Source organism: Drosophila virilis, chromosome 2 (genome assembly GCF_030788295.1).
Source record: "Drosophila virilis strain 15010-1051.87 chromosome 2, Dvir_AGI_RSII-ME, whole genome shotgun sequence".
NCBI classification, from domain to species: domain Eukaryota; kingdom Metazoa; phylum Arthropoda; class Insecta; order Diptera; family Drosophilidae; genus Drosophila; species Drosophila virilis.
In genome coordinates, this window is record NC_091544.1 from 28,356,137 (window position 1) to 28,378,439 (window position 22,303).

Here is a 22,303-nt window from a genome sequence, read left to right on the forward strand (position 1 = left end):
CAAGAAGATGCAGTTCGAGTCGGCAACAGCTTTCTGTATCCTTCTACGATCGCTGTCGCTGCGCAGTCGCTCGTCTAGGGTATCAAGAATCGATGTCGTCTCTTAAAGACGCGCTAGGAAAAATAACAAAACGATACTTTTCAGCGAAGCTCCGAATAGGTTTGAACAATTTTGAAGTACGCTAAGAAACTCTCCAGATGTAAAGCTCTTTGAGTCAATTATAAGGCTGAGCATGAGGCCGATTGGTATATAAATTGTTGAATAAGCAAACACGAAGCACGCCCAATATAGGTACAAATATCGCCTCAAGCCCTGCTCAGGTGGAATCCAGCCAACGAACACCATGCCACAATACATATAGGCACAACTCTGCCTGGAACGTATCCGAACTGAAAGCGGAGCGGGATATGTTAGTTTTAATATTCCGGTCATTGCATGTGCAACTGCGGGCAGATAGCTATACACTGAGCCTTTATACTAAATCCATAAATACCGATTAGTGAATAAATGTGGGATTTGGCCAGGTGTCTATTTGCCGCGACTGGAGGTGTTCGTCATGCACTTTGATTGTTCTTTAATTGTGGCAGGAGTATAGCAAAATGCCTAATTATAATCAAATTGGAAATGTTATTTATTAATTATATTGCAAAATTATTAAATATAGTCCGATGGCATACAAACGAAAATCCAGTTGCAAATTCAGGTTGGTGTGTCTGGAAGTAATGCCAAGACTGAAAGTTGTACGCATATATATGGATAAATAACTAGAATAACCCGTCTTTGCCCGTGGCACGTATAGGTTAAGTTTTCTCAAAAAGCTTTGAAAATTTTCTGAAAGTGAACCAATAACTTTCATACAATCTTTTCCGCCAATTTACCACTGTCGCGGGTAAAACTTCCCAAATCACTGAAACACATATTCATTAAGTTCTTATGTAAGGCTTTGAAAATTAGTTTGAAGCAAATTGGAAACAACTTAAAATTATTCCAACAAATCTTTGAATCGCATTTATACTGAGGAGTCTTGGATTCCGCGAAGAGTGTGAAACACGTCTCAAATTCATATCCACGGATCTATGGGTTTTTAACACCCAAGGAGGAATTGATTTGATTGAAAAGTGCGAAACTCCCCTCAAATGAATTGGATTGGATTGGAGTTTTCGCGATTTGTTCACACTTGCGGTTGGAATTGCCCGAAACCCCATCATCACGTCCACCTTCATCACAAGAGGAAACTATTGTGAAAATGTCTGCTTCCTACAGGTTGAAATCGCTAGATTAACTCGGCTACTGGAGCTGATCATACTTTTGCACAAAATTATTATACCCTTTGTAGGCATTTTAAGTGGGTTAAGAATATAATAGCATACAATTAAAATATTTCCGTGTTCTTTCTCCATTAAAAACCTACGCAACAAATTGGCAGCACTCGATCATGTACAAGTGCTGCCAATTACTGCAAAAAGTGTTAAGTTAAGAGCTGTTCAAATTGTTGCACCTGACAGCTGTTGCAATTTAATAAAGATTGACAGCTCTTCAAAGTACTCTTTTGGGGCAGGGCACATGGAGCTTAGTTTCTGGTTGCATTTGCTTGAGTGTTTCGTTGCCGCACTTTGATGAATTTGAAGTAACTTAGTTGCATGTTGCTGCCAGATTTGCCGCAAAAGCGGCTGATCAATTTGGCTGCTAGTTGAACGACAAAATAGAGCTGCCAGATTATTGTAATTTGCACAAATTTACACGCAAGTTAAAAGACTGGGCGTGATCGCCGAACCTGGTTCTATAGTCTTAAGCTGCCGTAGTTGATAAACACTTAACTAACGTGGATATATATATTTATATATAAATAGATATACACACACATAACTTACTTGTATCTAATGTAGCATAGCTGTAAGTAGCTCAAAGAATTGCAAAGTTGCGTGCAAATTAGTTGCCAATTAAAATATACACTCATTAAACTAATCCATAGACCTAACATGCATATTAACTAACATGAAAACTAAATATTATATTTAAAAAAAAAAAATCCAAAAGCATCAACTAAACATTTTAGCGTGACTGTACAAAGATATGCATTGAACACATTAGCTGATTAATCATTATTATTTCTATATTTTTTTAGATTTATTTCTTGAACAATTTTATTATTGTATATAACTAATATATATTTAACTCTTTTTTAGGTAAGTCCTGTTGAGAGAAGCATCAACCACAAAAAATTGATCCGATTAAGTATTTAAGTATTTTCCAAAATCATCGCGTGCGCAGGTAATTTATCAATTTATTAAGTACGCACCATTCTGAGCTTGTCCGTTTATTCATTTTAGTTATCAGGCCCTTTTTTATCCTCATGATTAAAATAAGTACAGATTGTGCGCAAATATGGCAGCGCAGTCTCTAAAATTTGCGAATATGGCAACGCTGCATTAAATAAATATGAATATCTATCATGTAAGCAGTGCGCGCTAATCATTATTAATTTAATTTTTAAATAAAATTCGTTTCGAACTTGATGTGATGCCAGGCAGTTTCTGCGGCTGCTAAAAATTGGGCCGAGCTTGCGGTGTTGCCACTTGCCAATCTATTGCAGATATGGCAGCACAAAATGTATAAAATGCAATACATAGTAAAAGCAGTTGTCTAATGTTTAACTGCCAGATAAAGTGCCTGACATACTTTAATTAAGCAACAGAGGGGAGCAGTCGTGAACAATACGACCCGAGTGCCGTATTTCTAAAACGAATACAAACTTAGTTAACACTAAGACTCACCACTTGCGAAATATAAGACTACAAGCTATATAGTCTGTGATGCTTTTTGTAGGCTGAGGAAAATGTAAGCGATTAAGGTCTATATTCACATGTTAGTCTGGAAGAGTCAGAGGAGATATGTTAAATCATTTCAAAGCCTTTAACATTGACAGAAAGTTGAGAAGTTGCATCTAAAGCTGTTTGATGGATAGCATGAAGAAAAACTCAATTTAAAATTCTGGTGCCGATTCTTATAAAAAGAAAGATTAAAATTTATATATACTTTTATTTTAATATTCGAGGCAAAGAGAAATAAAATTAAAATATCTAAATCAACTAATATCAACTAGCAGCAATATAACCAGCTTAAATCATTTCAATCTCTTATAGCATGAACTTCCCACTTGCAAAAATGTTTCTGGCTGCATATTAAACATTCCGCTTTGACGCTTTCCAAGCGCCCAAACACTGACCACAGCTATGAAAGGCTAAAAACAGCGGCAACAAAAAACAAGTGGTAAATAAAGCCACAAAAAATGCCACAAGGGTAAAAAGCAGCACGCCTGAAGGGCAAAAAAAAAAAGAACAAACAAATAAACAACAGCAGCAGCAGAAAACGTTTAACCAAGTGGTTGGGGTGCGGGCCGGTGGGTGGCAAGCACTTGCCGGCAGAAAAAGTAAAAGCGCAAAATTGTCATAAAAACGCATAATAAACTGGACGCCTCTCTTTGGCCACGCCCTGTGGCGTAATAATTGCTGGCCAAATAATAGCTATAATTTGGAATGCCATAAACTTTAATGTGCACACAGATAAATTTTCGTTTAAGCAAAATGATGTGAAGTGTCTTTGGGGCCAGATTCAGGTTGCAAGCGCCGCAACGTTGCGTATACGCAATATTTGAATGCGTTTGCATCTGCCTGGTAAATTGCGCTTAACTGGCTGCAATACTTTAACGACTGCAAGTGGTCCGCGTGGGCAGACATTCGGCTAATAAAGCCATAAAGCAATCAGCTACAAATTAATTAAACAAATAAACAAGACAAGTTGCAGGCGAGAGAGAGAGAGAGAGAGAGAGAGAACATAGCAGGGAGACGGGCCAAGTTGCGCATAAATAACTCAATAACTCACAAAAGCTATGCAAAGCTGGGGAGTCGCATGATGTCAGCGTCCAAAAAAAAAAAACTACAGCAGCCCCCAAAAAGCTAAGCCAACAGCCACAAAGATACAAATGTATCTGTACACCGGTATCTAAACACATACGTACATGTATCTATGTCTTGCATGCAGCATGTGGGCCGTGCAGTGCGCATCTGTCAGTTACTTTTGCCATGTTTGCGCCTCGCTGTCACCTGCTTTGCCGATGGCGGCTCTAATGGCCTTTAGCTGCCCACGATGCTGGCTGCCGCACAGCCAAAATGATCGCGTTATCTGTGCAACTTGTGGTTGCAAATGCGAGTGACCAAAAAGCCAAAAGCCAGGCATTAGTCATAAATGTGTCGGTCGCGTAGAGAAAACCTTTTTAATTCCGCGTACTTATTGAAAATGGTTGGGGTATATTAGTTTGTTGATAATATGAAAATGGCCTAGTACAGCAATTAGCTAAATGACACAAAATATGCGACTCTGGCAAGCACATACTTTCCCGTATCTTGAATACATTCGTCCATTTTCCCGCAATTCGATTAAGAGGCGTATTTAAAAGTAACCTGAATATTTCATAATGCTCAGACTGTAGTACATAAAGTTATTTACAACTGTATTAAAAAATTATCCTCACTCACAACGATTGAAAAATAAATACAGAAGTCATTTAATGACCTATTTCTTATGAAGATCTAAGTTATTAAAGAATCGATTTTTAATAGCATCAAACTGTGTGTACTTTTGTGTATTAATGCGTGTGGCTGAGCCTATACAGGGTATCTACTAGTTGTGGCACTGTGGCACTAGAGCACTCCTACATATTTATTTTTACCCAAGTTTTTGTTATTTTTTTTCTTATTTTTCTGAGGCAACGCGCGTTGGCGTGCTTTTGGGTCAAGCGGCAGCTCCTTTTTGGCATTGTTCTGTCTTTGGCTTTGGCTTTGGCTCGTGATTCGTAATAAAGTCAAGGAGAACATTTTGGGTGCCGAAACAAGCGAAACAAACCGGTTCTGGTGGCATGTCAGGGCGTGGGTGTGCCACAGCCTCAGACGCAGCCTCACAGCCACAGCCTGTGCCTTTGAACGGCAGCCACGGCAGCCGCGACTCTTGTTGGCCTAAACCGCGCTGACGGATTGCTTTCTAATGGTCGCCAAATGTAAGCCGCTGCCGTCTGACCCTTTTGCATAGTTGGTTGGCCCGGCGATTTGGCGTTGGCGTGACCACAGCGAGGCCAATAAAGGCAGGCGGCACGAATAGGCAGCAGCAGTTGTTGTTGTTGTTGTTGTTGTTGTTGTTGTTGTTGTTGTTGTTGTTGTGGTTGGCTGCATGAAAACGGTTAAATCGCCGCAGGCGCGTAACCTGTCTGAAGACCTTTTGCGCAAGTGCAAAAATTGGCCAAAGTGGCGACGACAACGGCAGCGGCAACATTTAACTGCGTCTCCGTCGCCGACCCCGTCGCCGTCGCTGTTTCCACCTGAGCCAAAGTCCATGTCTGCGCTCGTAATGTATCTGTGCCGTTGCCTGCCACATTGCCGCAGCATGCGATCGCCATATTTGGCCAAAATAAAATATATATATGTATATACATGCATAAGCTGCATTTAGCTCGGCTGGCCATATTGGCTAGCCAAAAAATACTATTGCATGCCACTTGACTTGCCGCCTCGCTCGTATTTGGTTAGACGTCGCCCTAGGCTCCAGCCACCCGGCCGTCCTGCCACACCGCTTGGCTCGCGCAGACCCTTGTCTAAGCCGGTTTCTTTTGCATGCCCGCTCATAAATCCCCAAGAATTCACATTTTGTCTTCTTCTTGTTGCTGCTGCTGCTGTGTCTGTTGTTAATTCAAGCTCACATTTGACTTTTAACTTTGGGCCAACCAAAATGTTCAGCGTGGCAGCCAAAATCGGTGGCAGCCATTTTGGTCAATTTGGGCCAAGTCTGCGACACGCATCGCCAAGCGCACGCATATCTCTTTCTGATCTTGCAGATATGCTTGATATGCTAGATATAACGATAGGAAGCTGATCAATACCTGTTGAAGTATAACTAATAAATATTTTTCTGATTATTAAGTAAAATCTTAATTCAAATTTCAACTTGTTTAACTTGTTTATTTATTAGCGGGGCTTTAGATAACAACAAAGAAAAAAAGCTTTAAGCATGTTATTATTCACTTATTCACAAATTAAATTAAATTAATGCTTTCTTAAATATTACTAGCTTTATTATTAAACCTTTCAGCATGCTTTTCAATATATTTCTTGTTTTCAGATTAAGTTATTTAAATGTTTGAAATATTGATGTTATTGAGATTAAGAATTAATTTAATATATATAGTTTTTAATTTTATTTTATTTTATATATATTATATATATTTTTATTAATTTTATTTTAGTAACATATATATTTTAAACCCTTAAGACATATGAATAGATTATAAAGCTAATGCCAGCAGTTGTTAACCCTCATCGTTGTCTTGTCTATAATCAAAATAGTTTAAGTTAATTTCTTAGATAGAGAATACAAAACCTTAACCCGATAACAACTCTTTTGAAGCCAGCCAATTGCATAAACTTAATCAGAAATAATTTTATTTTATGCTTGGTTTAAAGCTGCAACAATATTCATATTGACACAATTTTAATTAAATTGCGAACTTCTTAAATCAAATATCAATATGATTTAAAATAATTTTTCCTACTTTAAGAAGCCACAAAATTGCCTGTGCCTCTGAAGGCAGGCCTTAAAAGAAAGCAAATAAAAAAGGTATGGTATTTAGGAAGCGCAACGAAGCAAATCTAAACAAATCAAATTAAGGCCACACTTTAAGAATTAACGTGGCTTGTAAATATGTTTTTAACGGTGCTGAAGTAATGCGCGACGCTAAAATCGCTGCAGCGTGCCACCAACAACAACAGCAGCTGAAATGGCAGCTTAAATAATATATTTATATACAGATATATACATATATATATAGAAAAAATATAGGTATAAAAACAGTAAAGCGATGCGGCTGCAGCAAAAACAACAATGGGCAAAAACCGAAGCAAGCATATTATAAACAAACATAATCGCTGGCGCCACGACACGCTTCGTGGGTCAAAAGCGGTTGCAGTTGCAGTTGCAACAACAGCAACAGCAACTGCAACAACAACAATGGCAACAACCACGACTGGCCAGCAGCTTAGTGGCAAAAAATGAAGCTACAAAAACACAACACAATCAAGAACGAATTGGCTTACTTAAGCACGCCGAATGTTAAACACCCTTCTAGCGATACGTCTTACAGATTGAGCTAAGTTAAAATAGCTCGAAAAGGAGTGTAAATCTCAGTCTCGGCTAATGCTGCCTGAAGAACTATATGATATGGTAGTTCGATGTTGATAGGACTTACACTTATGTGTAGAGCATGATAAAACCCAAAAATGCGACATATTTGTTTTTTATACAAGAACTTTATTTTAGACTGATTATGCCAATGACAATAATAGAATACAGTAGTGCGATCGGGTAGACTCAGATATAAGTACTGATTGCAACGAAATGGCGGATCTTTGCACAGCTTATTGACTGATCTGGGCTTAGGGACTCTCCTGATCAGTTATATATATACTATATAGCATGTAGAATGTCAACTGCAATACGTGAAATAGTTCATGACAGCAAAAAAGTAACCTTTGCGAGAGTATTCAAACAAAAAACACACAAACGAAACAAAATGCACATGCAACGTCAGCGCGCACAGAATCTGTGGCAGCAACAGCAGCGCCAGCCACATTGGCAGCAGCAGGGCTAAGGGCTAAGGGGACTGAGCTTAGGGTAGAGGGAGCGTGGCATTCTGTCATGCAGTCAATGGCACATTTCATTTAAACTGCTTGCAAAGCCACTTGGCAATCCATCAATAAAATGAGCCGCGGCGCGTGCAAAGAATCAGCCAGCAGGCCAATAAGCACTGTGGCAGAGAGAGAGAAAGAGGGAGAGGAAGAGGGGAGGTGGAGAGGTGGAGAGACAGGTGCATGCAGCTTGTGGGTTTTTCATGACTTTGGCTTGGCTGCACTTGGCTGCATGCCGCCATTTCGAGCTTATGTGAGTAGTTTTTTTCTCCGTTTCTATATAGCCTGGGTACATTCAGCTCGTGTGAGTTATGTTTTTATACCCTGTGCTTATTGAAAATGGGTATAAAAGTGTATAATGGTTTCGAGCAAATGTGATCAGTCGATCTAGACATGTCCGTCCGTCCTTCTATACGCATGTTTGAACGCGTCGAGCTCTGAACCTTCAAGTGCTAGAAACTTTCACTACGATCGATTTCCTATCGATAACTTGCCCCGTTTCCATGCAATCGATAAGAAACGATATCAAAATCCTGTTTATCGTGCAAATCTCTTAGGTATTAAGAGCTAGAGTCACCAAATTCGATGCTTTTTACAGGGCATCTGGTGGTCATGCATGCCTCGCTTGCTAATTGCTTACTTGGCTCTGTGGCTGCCGCTTGTGCGAGTACTTTGCGTTCATTATTATCATGATTATGATTATTATTTTTTAGCAGACGTTTTGCTGCCGCTACCGCCCGTCCGTTTCTTTCCTTACCATTCCGTTCCTCCTCCATTCACTTGCTGCTAATGTGGCGCACTCATTCAATCAGCGGCAACAACAACAATAAACAAGAAGCTGACTGCAGCAAACAGGGCGCAATCAACGCGCGCATCAACGTTGCATATTTCACATAGCACGCTTCAACATCTGCCCCAACCCCCCCCCCTCCCTCCCGCTGCCGCCACGCCCTTGACTACCTACAACGTGTTCACATTGTTTTTGTTTGCTTTCCTGTTCTTTCCACACGTCTTTCGCACTGCTTTTTGCACATCTCATGCAGCCACTTAACGGTTTTTCAGTATGCAACACTCGCCAGTCAGTAAGCAGCCGCAGTTAATTCCCGGGTAATTGGCTAAGCGTTTCGCTTCAGATTGTCGGGCGTCTGCCACATATATATATATATGACGGGGCAATCAGACGAAGTGTATATGATATATCTGCCACGAAGCGGCAGAATCATTAAAGATACAACAGCATTTCGTATATTGTATAATATTAATAATAATTATAATAATAATAATAATAATAATAATAATAATAATAATAATAATAATAATAATAATAATAATAATAATAATAATAACATAAGTTCTTATGTAGAGCTTAAAAGATAAGTTTGAAGCAAATCAGACAAAACATAAAGTTTTACCAAAAAAATCTGAGAATCATACATTTCACCGATGAAGCTTTGAAGTTGCGAAGTATTTGAAACACGTCTCAAATGATATTTTATTCAGAACCTCCGATATAAATTTCAGTCACCCACCAAATCTTTGACCTCCATTTCCACCAAGGAGGAATGGATTTTTTGAAAAGTGTGAAACACTCTTCAAATGAATTAGAACAAATGTCTTTGAGGCCGATTGGATGGCAAACAAAATAGAGATTCCTAGCTCTTACAGCTTGGGCTGTGCGATGATCACCAATCAGTCAGTCAGTCAGTCAGTCATGTCAAACAGTTTTGTATATAGAGACTGCATTAATTTTTACATTATTTAATTATTTATATTAGGACTAAAATGACCAGCTTCCCACAAGTAATTGATTGCTAACACTTCATTGAACAACTCCAGCATCTAATTATGGCTCAATAAAAGAGTGAGCTTTGCCCTTTTCTCTGCCAAATGATTTCAGGTCATTTAGTAGCCAATTAGATACGGTCGATACACGTGCACTTGTCTGAGCCATATCTGTTGGCCATTGTCAGCAATTTAAGCCATAATCGACAGCAACAAAAACAAGCTAATAATTCTAAAGTGCAACTGAATGAAAGCTCAGCTGGCTGTCTTTGCTCTACTTAAATGTTGTTGTTGCTCTTGTGATAACTGTTTTTGTTGTTGTTGTCGGGGCACGTGCCGGCACATCATTCATCATCATTCATAAAGTGCAGCAACAACAACAACGAAAACACCAACTGCATGATGCAACGGAAATAAACAGAGCAAAAGCAGCCAGCTGAAAGAGACATAAGGGCTGCCTAGCTGAGACTGGCATAGCACTCGCGTATACCCTGTAAAGAGTTTAGTTATATTTATCTTTGTTAAAGTCTGCTTTGCTCTATTCGCTAAGGTAAATGGAAAAAGAAAGACGAACTCAAGACACGCGAATTTTATGACTGTTTAGTTCAAATGCGAACAGAGATGTTTTTGAGGATTGCAACATTTTTCTTAAGAATTACATGAAAAGCTTTCCAGTAAAATTATTTCTGATGATTATTAATATTTATTATAACTATAACATTTAAACTAATTATTCAACTTCCACATATTTGTAGCAAAATAACAAAATTTAGTTACTAATGATTTTCTTTAAGACAATTCTTAAAAAAAGTTCCAGAAACAAACGAATTTTTGACTTGCATAGCTTCCAAATTAATTTAAATACAAGCTTTGGCAAAAACTTAACAAATTTAGATGCTTCAATATTTTGATGACGTCTGATTTCATTTGGCATTTGCATATTATTAATTAAAAACAAAATAAAACATGTTTTCTTTCAATATTCGGGAATTATATTTAATGCGTAATCTATTGAATGTGTAATCTATAAATATAACTCAGCTTGTAAAATATATAGCCAATGAGTGTGCAGAGTATCAAAAAGTCTAACACTTTTGATGTTAGCATTTTGGCTATTTACAATTTGTTGGATAAATATAAGCCAGGGGCGAAAGTAAGGCAAAATAAAGAGTACCTGAGCAGCTAACTTGGCTAATTGGCTGCCGGCAACAGCATAATTGACTGCAACAGGTTGCCGCCGGGATAACAGCTCGGAAAGCAGCAACAGCAAGGCAAACAAAGTAAGCTGCCACCAACACCGCCAACAAGGCAAAGAGCGTGCCACAAGCTGCCGCTGCTGCTGCTGTTGCTGCAACATTGCCGCTGTCTCAACTGCTGCTGCTGCTGCTGTTGGTTGTCTGTCAAAGCAGACAAGTTTTGCCGGCAGCCAGCGCTCAATCGGTGAACCACTCACGACTGAAGGTCGACACGGCGACGTAGTCATCATTATGAACGAAGAAAAACTGACTCACGTTTCGCTCGTTTGTCGCGTTGCCCCTTTCACCCAAGCAGCACAGCGGGCATTCGCTCACCCACCCGCTCATTCAGTCGCTCAGTCAGTCAATCAAGTTCGGGCTCTCTCCAGCGCATTTGCTTCATTCAGCTGGCGCTCTCGGGGTCAAGGTGGTCGTCACTTGATAATGATTACGTATACGTCGTGTGGCCCGGCGCGGACTTTGCAAAACGAGCACAGCGGCAGCTTATTTAATCTGGTTTAAGACATTTTTTGCGCTCGCTTCGCTTTCGCATTAAATTGTGGGTCACTTGGCTGCTTGTGTTTGACATTTCATTCAATCACAATTCTGACTGGGAAAGATTCTCAAAATTAAAAACCAAAAGTAAAACAAAAAAAAGATCGCATTTTTTCTACGACGCTCGTTGACGTTGTTTAATTTCACAGTTCAGTGCGTTACGCGGCTTAGACGCGCCCATCTGCCCAAAAACATAGCTGTATCTATAGCTCTGCCCAAAAAGGTGTCTGTAGCTACACGTATCTGAAGCTCTGCCCAAATGTATCTGTATCTACATGTCTGCATGCTAAATCTCTTTATGCTCTGAACCCATTGAACACAGCTAAAAAGGGATAATACCCTTGCTTTCGCATCTGCAAACCCATGTAGTATCTACATATATTCTTGATCAAGCAAATCTATACATTTGCGGCTGTGCATCTTCATAACTACAAGAGAACAATTCTTTTCGAAAATCATACAGAAAATGAGTTTATCATGTATCTATCGATATCTGCCTGCATTTTCTAATATGGATAAATATCTATTCTGAGCTAAGCACTTTTTCAGAGTTAGATGCAACAAATATGGGAGAAGCCTTGCGCCTTGTTAGATACACACTTTTGTATGCCATACATAAGCTTAGAAAACTGCATTGAGATCGGAACACAAGCATCGAAGTTATTCAAGAAGTCATTTTTAATATATAGAGTGTGTGGTAAAGGACAAAAGAACGAAAGAAGAAAGAAAGGTAGACTGTATGTAGGGGCAACCTGGCATTGGCTATAGGGTAACCCCAAGTCGGTTACTTCCGACTGTCGCTCTTTTTCTAGTTTTGGTTCACTTTCACAAGCCGCACGCAGCCATTTGGTTAGACAGCCGCCGACAGTCTCAATTTTGGTTTTTGGCAAACAAAGGGCAACAGCAACAACAACAACAACAACAACAGCAACAACAGCAGCTTTCAATGTTGGCCAAAATGTAACCTTGGCTTTAAAACGGAAGTTCATGCGCTTTAACTTTGGTTTTTTTTAAATTTTTTTTTGTTTTTGCTTTTGTTTTGGCATTACACGTATTTCCGATTTGAACATATCTAAATAATACACTAGGACAGGGCATATTAACTACTTGTAAAGACTGTTAGACATATTTTATATTTATATTGTAGTTCAACATTGTTTTTAAACTTTTGAATGTATTTTTTATCAAATATAAAAATATATTTAAAGCTATGCACAAGTTATCATTGATAAAATATTTATTTATCATTCAATCATTTGCCTAATTTGATTTCATAGAATTTTATTGAAGTCTGAAAAGTTGGATTATTTGAGACATGTATAATTTGCTTGGAAAATAATTTTAAAATCAAATTTGTAAACTACAAAGGAGAAATGTAAAATGATTGCACCACAATTTAACTTTTACCAACATACAACATTTAACCCGCATTTTTCACTTAGGGAGGTGAATTTCGCAAAGAATGAAGTCATTCCATTCCACCAGTTTTCCACTTTTTAGGGTGGATTTTAATCAAAAAGCAATACATATCTACTGGAAAACTAGAACTATGTCATTCAAACAAAAAAATCCAAAGCATAACTTAGTAAAAATCGTTTTTTGTAAAGAGTATATTGCAGCAATAATAAATCGTGGCTAGAGCTCATAATGATATGCATACGTTAATAAAATTACAATGACAGGCTCTGACACAAAGCTTTAATTGCGCTTATTTATGGCATTTATTTCTTTTATTGATTACAATTATTCTGCTTTTCGTTGGCGCAAAAATTGAAATGCTATTAAAGTCAATTACAACTTTTTGTGCCTATTTTTTTTTTTTTGTATACACTGCACGAGGGTAATTCAAATTTGAAATGAGGTGTGTAACGCACAACAAAAAATGCGCCTGCTGCCATTAGGTATCCATATATGATTCACAAATATGTGGTTTTCGCGATCAGTATATATACATATATATAGGCAAAGAGTATTACGAGTTCGGCGTGCTGTGGGTAGCAGTGTAACGCATAGAAGTATCTTTTTATGCTTCACATAAACTTATATCTGCCTAGGCGGTACCACATCAGTGTGCCATAGAGCTTAAGAGTATTAAGAGTTCGGTGTGTGGTTTGATAGTATCGTATCAGTATATCGTGTAGCTATAGAGTATTTAAGCCTCAGCGTGCCGCAAGCTGAGCATAAATAATAAACGCTTTTCGCGTGGGCCAATTCGAAAGGCTCTCTGGCTTGGGCAATGTGAATGCCAGGATATTAAAGTCAGGCACACAAACTGGCAGCAGGCACTGTTTGGCATCGTGCGTAGAGTTTTTTTTTTTTTTTTGTTTTCATTTTTTATCGTTCGACTTGTGTCACTTGACTTGTGCAGCGACCAGCAACTGTTTGTCGACATCTCGGCCATGCGGCCGCTGTTGGCCATTGTTGATTACAGGGATTTACAGATTGGCGATTCAAGCCGTCAGCCACGCCCACCGCCTATACAGGCTCTTAATTACGCCATAATTTCGATGTCATGCGGCGCTGTCGCGAAACCGCGTCCGTTTCGCGCATTGTTTTTTAATTATTTGCCCAACTTTTGTGGAGTTGTAAAAGAAGCCGTCGAGGCTGAGGCTGGGGCTGACGCTGGGGCTGTTAATGAGCCAACATTGTTGTGTTAATTTGCCAGGCCGGGCACACTGTGCCACACAGTGGGCAGAACACCCACGCCCTCTCGGTCGCTCGTCCCAGCGATTTGGCAGTTATTAAATTGACATTCGCGCTGATGACGCGTTGATTGCAGAATTCCCGGCAGAAGGACATGTAATTTTTATGGCCGCCGCCATTTTTTGCCGAAATTCAATTTGTCATTTAATTGATTTTAATGTGGAGCTGGAGCATTGGGCAGAACGCGCTGCTATTTGCACAGTCCGAATGCAAATTGCTTCAATCGAGAGCTTAAAAAATGTACATAAAATATAAAGAGAGCAGCGGCAGCTGATCATGTTTTATGCATATTTTGTGGGCATTAAAAATTAAATTAAACAAGCAAATGCATTTTTGTCCAATTTTTACACATCTATTTTCTTTTATTTGGTGCATTTTACACAACGACTTCGCCCCCGGAGGGAAAATATAGCCAAAAATATGCGACCATATAGAAATAAATATATATATATATGTACATACACACATACATACACACATTTATCGCACAGGCCACACAAATGTTGTAAAAACATTTTCAAAGGGTCCCAATTGCATTGGCCCTCTTAAATATACAGTGCCAGCCTTTATATTGTGCACATGTATTTATTTGTGTCAGCAAAAGTTTTACAATTTGTTTATTTTATATTTAAATAAAAATAATTCACACACACTCTCACACATGGCTAACATGTTGTAAAGTTTGCCATGCCTAAAGCTGCATACGGCAGTGTTTGGTTTTGTATAAAGACATTTATGTTTTTATGTGTTCTGCCCGTTCCGCCCAGTACTGTAAAGGCAAAGTGTTGTAGAATGTTCTTGTTCGCCAGTGCTGCAAAAGCTAAGTGTTTTATAGTACACTTGATTGCCAGTGTTGTATAATACACTTGATCACCAGTGCTGTAAGGGCAGCGTGATATACAACACACTTAACAGCCAGTGTTGTACAATTCTCGTCATTTTGTCAGTCCATAAGTATTAAGAACCAACAAGAAATTAAAAAGCAAGTTTTGAAACTTCTTTAGAATGAGTTCATTTTTTTGCTCATCAATCATATCTTAGTCCGAAACAAACATAATTTTATCATGATTATTTGAATAGAACTGTCTTATACTTTGTACTTGTCACCAAGTTACGAATTACATGATTCTTGAACATTAGAAAAAGCATACAAGTTCACAAGGCGGGGTTATGTGCCAGGATTTCTTAACATTTTAGAACCAAATAAAAAAGTCAAAGCTGCACAATGGCTGTGAACCGAGGCGGCTCTAGTCCTGAACTGAAACGCGAAATCGAATTAAACCGGACTAGAATCACACTTTGTTAACAAGAAATCTGGTTCAAGGTTGGGCTTTGTTAACTGCAACTAATTCTATGCAAAATGTCTTTTAGCTTTTAAGTAGTTTGATCTTCAGATTAAAAAGGCTATTTTATTATCTTACATTTAATAAATTATATTTTAATAAATAATTTTAATTGATTTTTCGCTAGGCTTTCCATTAGCTTATTAAACAATTTTTTATCAGCGATTTCTATAATTTCTAATGCTTATTTCTAATATCATTAGCATGGCCAGCTGCCTGGTTAAAAGTTTAATTCAAAGCCATAAAAGAGTACTTTAAAAGCCCGAAGAACTTTGGGCGCAGACCCATAAATCGCTTGGAGCCATTTGAGTCAACAATTATTGCTGCTGTTGGCCAAATGAGCAGAGGGCTAAAATTAAATATTTATTGCAATTTATATAGTCACGCTGTGTGTGTGTGTGTGTGTGTGTGTGTGTGTGTGTTACATGGCCAAAATAAACAATCCTTGTGTTTGACAATAAATAATTGTGCTGCGAGTTAATTACAAATTGCACTCGGCGCACATTTTGTTTAGCTTATTAACGAATTGCATAAACCTGCGAATGTGTGTGTGTGTGTGAGTGTATTTGTTGGCCCGGCCAAGTGGGATTTTGTGTGTACTATTATATGGCCGGCTGATTAGTTAGACACACGTTAGCTGATTTGCCCAAATTGTTAGTGTAAATACTATGCGCAAGTTGTTGGCAGTTCCATTCCATCAGTTCATTCACGGTTGCCTCACATGCAAAGCAAAAGTATTTAAAATTAAATTAAAATGCACAAGAAGAAAGCAAAAGCTTAAGAAAAAGTGTTCTTATCGGGCGTGTACGACTAGAAGATACCCTCAGCGCGCAGAGAGTGTAAAGAACATTTTAGCTTCCTTCGATGCGTAGACCTTCACAGGCACACAGACACATACATTCACAGACATATGCCTACAAACACGAACGCTTTCTTTTTCCCCTATCATAGACTCTTAAATATTTTCGGTGCTTGTTGTCCGATCTGTATTAAATTTGTAGCACTTAAAGACGGCAAAAGTCTCATGTTAGGCCTCCAAGAATAGAGTGTTTCAGATTTTGAATCAATAAAGGTTGCCATATAGGGAATCTGAAAAGCTAGCTGAAGTTTTCATGCCAGCTCCCCCCCTGTGAAGTGATACCCATCCGTGCTGCTATGAGGGGGTTACGGGGAGAAAATGCGTGCAAGTTCCACTTTTTATTGGCTACAAATGCTTTTTCATCCAAATAACTCCTGTAGCTGCCAAAGTTAACTGCTCTGTTGATGCAGAAACTGAATATATATAGTTTATATATGGTTTGATAAGCCTGCTACATGCGTGTGCACAGTTTCAGCATACCCTTAGCCAAACATTGTACAGGGTATTTTTATTAATGAGCGCTCTTAAATGCTGATATTTATAAAATATATTAACGATTACATATTTCATTTACAAACACTTTTTGGTATATACTATATATAAATACTATATAGAGTATTTATCTGCGTGCTTGCTACGTGCACGCGTAACGGTATCTACGCGCACTCTTCCCATTCCAAAGCAGCTGATAAAGCATTACAAAAGCCAGCCCCTCGCCCGCTGGCCCGCTCCTCGGGTCGCCCACGCGCCATTTACGGCGAACGTGAACTTTGCGCGGCAACTGTATCTAGAAAAGGCAGATATATATATATATATATATACATATATTTATGCATACATATATGTTTGTATGTGCTCAAGATACTTACAGATATATATCCATAGCCGTTTCTCACGCTCACAATATGCTTTTTGTTCTTTTTGTTGTTTTTGCTTTTAGCGACAGGTAAAATGCCAGCAAGATTTTTGCCATTTTTGGGCGCCAGAAGGTTTTGTTGCCTGAGATTTTTGCAGTTTACATGACAAGCGCCCGTTTGGGCCTTTTTGTTAGCTGTTGTTGCTGTTGTTGCTGCTGTTGGGTCGCATTTTTTTTTTTGGCACGGCGCATGCGGCACACGTTTTGGGCGAGTGTGTGTCAAGGCAGCGCCACTGTAAGTCCGAGTACAGCTGGCAGCCACTGTCGGCGCCTTTTATGGCCATTTTGTTGTTTTGGATTTCATATTTTATAACTTTTTAAGCACAACTCAAGCAACAGCTCCTAATTATTGGGCGCTAATCGAGATTTAATTAACTCTTGTGATCAACAGTCACGGCCAAAATTGGAGTCTCGTGATTGAAGCCTCCAAAAGAAGGTTCGAGCAAAGAATTGGGCTAAAGAACTGAATGCAACGAGCCAAAAATTATATAAGTATTTCTATAATTACATTGTTTTAAGCATGTTGTTCTACTTAAAATATGATTTAAAAAACATTTTGGTATTTATTTATAGAATTTAAAGCTTAAAAAGAAAATATTTAAATATTTATTTCCAAGCGTACAGCTTCCTTAGTCCCAGGCGAGGGTGTACGTTCCATTTTCTAGCGCAGTTCACTTCAAATTTCAATTCAATAACAGTTTTTCTTAAAGCTTGCCCAAACACAACAAAAGCTTTTCTCTATACTAGCTAATTACTATTGCAAGAATACAAACTTTGTCGTCAACACTGAAATCCCAACGCAACATGCTGCTAAACATTTGCTGGCAACAGCATTTGTTGCCAGCCGCAAAGCTTTGCTCTACGTCGATTTCTCATTGTCCTAATTCTCTGTCGCCATAACGTGAACGCAGGCGCAGCGTCAGCTTCACGAAACAAGCGCACGCACGCACACACACACAACTAGGCACGAATGATTCTTTGGCTGCGTCGCGACGTTTGCTAAGAGAGCTGCTGACACGCGCTCTTAATTTGGGCTTCGTTCTCTTTATTGCCTGCGACGCAAATACCGTTCTTTTCAATTTTTTTGCTATATTTCGCATAACTTTTTCGCTGTGTGCGTGCGCGTGCGTTTTTATTTAATAATTTGTTGTTGTTGGCGCTGCTGCTGCTGCCGCTGCCGCTGCTTGATTATGTGAGCGCGACGCCGCAGTCAACATTATTGCGTGTTCAGTTCTTTTCTAAGCGGCATGCCGTGTAATTCTTCTTCTAATCGCTCTGAATTTTTGCACTGCGTTCGCTCTCGCCTTATTTGTTGTAAGCAAAAAAAAAAAAAAAACAATCGCGGCGTGCGTGTGTGTGTGAGTGTGAGTAAGTGTGCTGAAAGTGAAGTTTTTTGTTGTCATCGTTAGCTCGCTGATTGATATAAATGTGTACATGTGTGTGTGCGTGTGTAGCAAAAGCTCCTTGTAATAATTGCAAGCCCCAATTGACGTTCATGTGAAACCGTTGCCCCAACCGTACCGAAGCGATAATATTGCGTATTTATAGACATCGTCTAATCACTCGTGATTGATAATCGTGTTGTCAATCGCAACCATATGTGCACACATACATGTACATACATACATGTGTATGCATGTGTGCGTGTGCATGTATGTAAATGACATACATTGCGCCCCTTTACAACACAGGCAATTTAAGTATTGCCAAAGCTTGTGGGGGTGTTGTAAACTGAACTTTGATTGAACTTGATTGCGATCCTTGTTTGAATGCGACTCACTCAGGTTACACATGCATACATATGTACACACTCTACAGTACTCGCTCGCGAAGTAGAACATCTTGCATTCATTCCAAGATAAATTACAATTTCTGTTAGCTGAAATACTAAAGACAACCTCTGTATAACTAACAAGAAAAGAGTCTCACAAATATTATTAATGGTCTAAAAGTTTTTTTTTTTAAGCAATGCTAATTACTGTACATACATACATATATACACATGTAAATTTAATAAGTCCGATCCTTGTACCAAGAGAACAGTTCAATTGATAATGCTTTGTCATAGATAACATTTAATCAACGGGGCTCCTGAAGCTTATCAATGCTTTGATTTTTAGTTTGATATTCATTCATAAAAAAGCTCAACACTCCTTCTATGTGGAACGAAACGAATCTTGAGTTTTGGCTTTGGCAAAGCTTTACAAAGGTCACATCTGATTGGTCAGGTACAGGCGCATGTACATACATACTTTTTCACATACATGTGCAAATTTAAATGTATTTGTAACTTGCGGCAATCAAAAAAAAAAAACAACAACAATTAAAAATACTCAAACGGGACGAGCCCAGCAGCGGTTTTGATTATATAAATGCAAAAAAACTGCAAAAATTCTAAATTTATAAAAAGGCAACAACAAAGCTCCATACACTTGTATTTGTAAATATGTATGCATGTATGTGTTCCTTTTATACGCTACAACAATTTGGGCAGCTTGCTTGTGTGTGTGTGTGTGTGTGTGTGTGTGTGATCAAGGCAGCCGGCGCAGCAGCAGCGACGCCAGCAGCGGCTGTTAAAAAGGCAGCAGACCCTACACGCGCATGTAAAGTTACCCGAGCACACACACATGCACACATTCAAGCGAGCGCAGAACCAAAAAGCCGTATGTGCCAAAAATAAAGCAAAAGCAACAACAACAAACTATGGCAGCGTCAGCGCCAACCGCGACAGCGGCAGCGACGCAACTAACGCCAAGTAAAACAGGCGGCAGCAACAAATTTTGCGCTTATGGGTCGTAAAGTTGACCTTCAAAACACGAACACACACACACACACACACACATACATACATACATACGCCGAAAATTGGCCAAAAAATTGCAGGTTTTTTTTTCGTTGGCTATGCTGCGCCCAGTTTAAGCTTTTTCAAAAGCCAACAGCGCCCGACGATGACGCTATGTGCATGCCATTGTCGTTGTTGTTGTTTGTGTCTCATAAATGTGTGTACGGCAGCGGCAAAATCTAATTTCGTGAGCGCATTTTACAAAGAGAGCCAGCCAGCCAGTCGATCAGATCGCTGCTCAAAGCGGGGGCGAGGACGCTGCACATGCTGTTGCTGCTGTTGCTGCTGCTGCTGAGGCCGCTGCTTATTTTTTTTCTGTTACTTTTGCGCGGCTGTATTTTATTTTTTTTGCAAGCATCGCTCTCTTACTTTTTGCGGTTTCTTTGCGCTGCTCTTTTGCTGTTGCCAGCGTCGCTCTTATTGTGCGCAAATGTTATTTGTTGTTGCTATTGCCTTTTGCGATTTTTATACCCTGCTCGCAAGAAGCAAAGGGTGTATGTTTGAATGCAATTGGCATATGCTAATATATCTAGAATACATTCGAAATTAGCAGAAATAGACTAGCGCTGCGGTTTGGCTGTTGAGCCATTTAGTTTGCTTAGCTTGCCTGTGGTTGGGAGAGTAATATTTTTGCATACTTTACGTCTTACGCTCTTGAGGGGTATTTAGCAGTCGTGAACTGAGCTGTCACACTCGAACTTGTTGCGCATATATACGTATGCACGTTTGTTTGTGTGTGTGTGCGACGCGATCGGTATCAAGGTTTTTGGCAATTTGGTTTGTGCTGCCGCTTCAGTCGGTTGGTAGGTCGCGTCGTCAACGCCGGCGTTGGTGCTGTTGTTCTGCTGCCGCTGTCGCTGCCGTTGTTAACTGCGCTGCTTGCTGCGGTTGCGCCTTTTTCTAGCTGTGTGGCTCGCTTGCTTTTTTAATGTATTATTTTTTGTTTTTGTTTTTTTCGCAAATTGCCAATGCAGAGATCAACATAGCCGCGTCGCTCGTGTGTGCTCCGCTCGCGTGCGCGTTTAGTTTGTTTTTGAAACGCTGACGTCGCCGTTGACGTCGACGTCGCGGTCAACGCCAACGCAGTTGTTGCCGTTGCCTTTGCCGCTGCCGCTGCGCGACACTCTTAACCTATTTTCTCGCGAGCCGAACATTAGTTACAATTTTGTTGTGATGTTGCGTGGCAGATACGCGTCGGACACGGACGCTGCTTGCGCGGATTCTAAGCACGCACACTTACACTAGCACACACACACACACACACAAACAACTATACGCACGTATGCACACATCGTATAAAATATAAACACGCACATTACACACACACACACACACACACACACACACATACGCACATACATGTGATGATTCCCAATAAGATCTAGTAACAAAATAAAAATAATCAATTAAAGAACAATATTTGTTCTAGAATTTCGCAAAAAGTGCAAAATATATGTATGCATATACACATACATATATATTGATAAAAGTGTTTAAATTACAGTGCCTTACAATAATAAATGAAATCGGCTTACAATTAAGGAAAATGCGGTGCCTTGGTACAATCTTAAAGTTTTATGCATGAATTCGATCGAAAGAGTGCTAAAAAGTGAAGTTTTGCGACAAAAAAAAATTATTTGCCTCAATAAATCCAAATCAAAATCAAAATCAACAAAACAAATACCCCTTAATCGGATGAACTATTTTTGCTCTGCACCAACTGTACCTTAGGAAAAAGGCATCAAATTGGATTACACAAACTTTTGGCTACTGCATTCGCTCCGTGAAAGGTTTGTATCCACATCAAGTATACGCCACGACGGCCGACAAATGATGAATGAGACGTAGCGCTCCTCGAAACGAAAGCGAAAGTGCTCAAGTGCCGTTACACTCAATATATGTGTATATGTGCACATATGTATGTGTGTATATATGTATTCGCACTAGATAATATAGCACATAGTACGCGGCAAGTGCTGATAACGTTTATATTTCTTTCTTGGGAATTTCAAGCAATTTCTAGAGAACTCAACACCGGCTGATCTGCAGGAATTTGGGTTAAGCTATTAAACAGCTAAAAAGCTGGCAATTAGCTAAAATTATCGAACTTAAGTTCTGGCGAGTATTATGTAACTCTGGATATGGGGCATACAAATTTGTGGTGTATAGATATAGACAGATAGATAGATAGATGGATATATAGATAGATGAAGATAGCCTTTTAGTTGCAAAAAGTTCTTATGTTTTGTGAATGCATTTATCATAAATAAATAAATTCATTCTGATGCTAATTCTTATAGTTAATTATCAAATGGAAATTTAGCAAATTATTTTTATC

The 22,303-nt window shown here is 39.1% G+C and overlaps 1 protein-coding gene across 4 annotated transcripts in view; it reads left to right on the forward strand.

The window, feature by feature from the left end:
* LOC6632808 (sex determination protein fruitless) overlaps positions 1 to 22,303 on the forward strand; it is an 85,093-nt gene that overhangs the window by 26,578 nt on the left and 36,212 nt on the right. The window lies entirely within an intron of this gene.